This window comes from Microtus ochrogaster, unplaced genomic scaffold (assembly GCF_000317375.1).
Source record: "Microtus ochrogaster isolate Prairie Vole_2 unplaced genomic scaffold, MicOch1.0 UNK30, whole genome shotgun sequence".
Classification (NCBI taxonomy): Eukaryota; Metazoa; Chordata; class Mammalia; order Rodentia; family Cricetidae; genus Microtus; species Microtus ochrogaster.
Genome location: NW_004949128.1, coordinates 1521306 through 1521916, shown reverse-complemented (window position 1 = coordinate 1521916; position 611 = coordinate 1521306). Strand labels below are relative to the sequence as shown.

At 34.5% G+C, this 611-nt stretch overlaps 1 protein-coding gene across 3 annotated transcripts in view; it reads left to right on the top strand.

Annotated features, from left to right (window-relative positions):
- The window catches only part of Rnf145 (ring finger protein 145), a 46899-nt gene that overhangs the window by 37507 nt on the left and 8781 nt on the right, over positions 1 to 611 (top strand). The gene's annotated exons all lie outside the window — the stretch shown is intronic.

Here is a 611-nt window from a genome sequence, read left to right as displayed (position 1 = left end):
CTACTGATATTTTTAATACTTTGCTCAGTTAAGATCTGAATAAGACCTCTGTTGCACTTTACTGATCCATATTTTAAGCTCGCTTAATATAATATTTAGATTCCTGATGTTGTTTTCTTGTTGAAGACAGCAGGTCATTGCCCGCTGGTGCTTCTGTGGTGTTAGAGAGCGTGCCCCACTTTGCTGTTTCTCTTAGCACAGGTTTTCATTTTTGTGCAGCCCATCTGCAAAGTTATTACCAGGAGGATTGTTGAGTTGGCAGGTTTGTTCAATATACTCCAGTATTCAATTGATTGATTGATTAGCAAGTTTTCTCCATTATTTTACCTGTGGATATTGTCAAATTTGGTGTGTTCCCCGTCCCACACATTCCAGTGTACTATGCAGTATCGTCACGCTTTGAAATATTTTCTAACATAGTTTTAAATGATGCCTATTATTTCTCACCTGAGGCTTTTTTGTTTTGTTTTCATGAACCAAACCAATAGAATATTATAAAGTCATGAGACTTTTTGGGTATATATATTATTCCATATGGAAATTAATTACAAAAAGATTTGTCTTTGTTTATGCTGTTTAGTGCTTCTTATCCTTTTCTTTTCTTTTTTCTT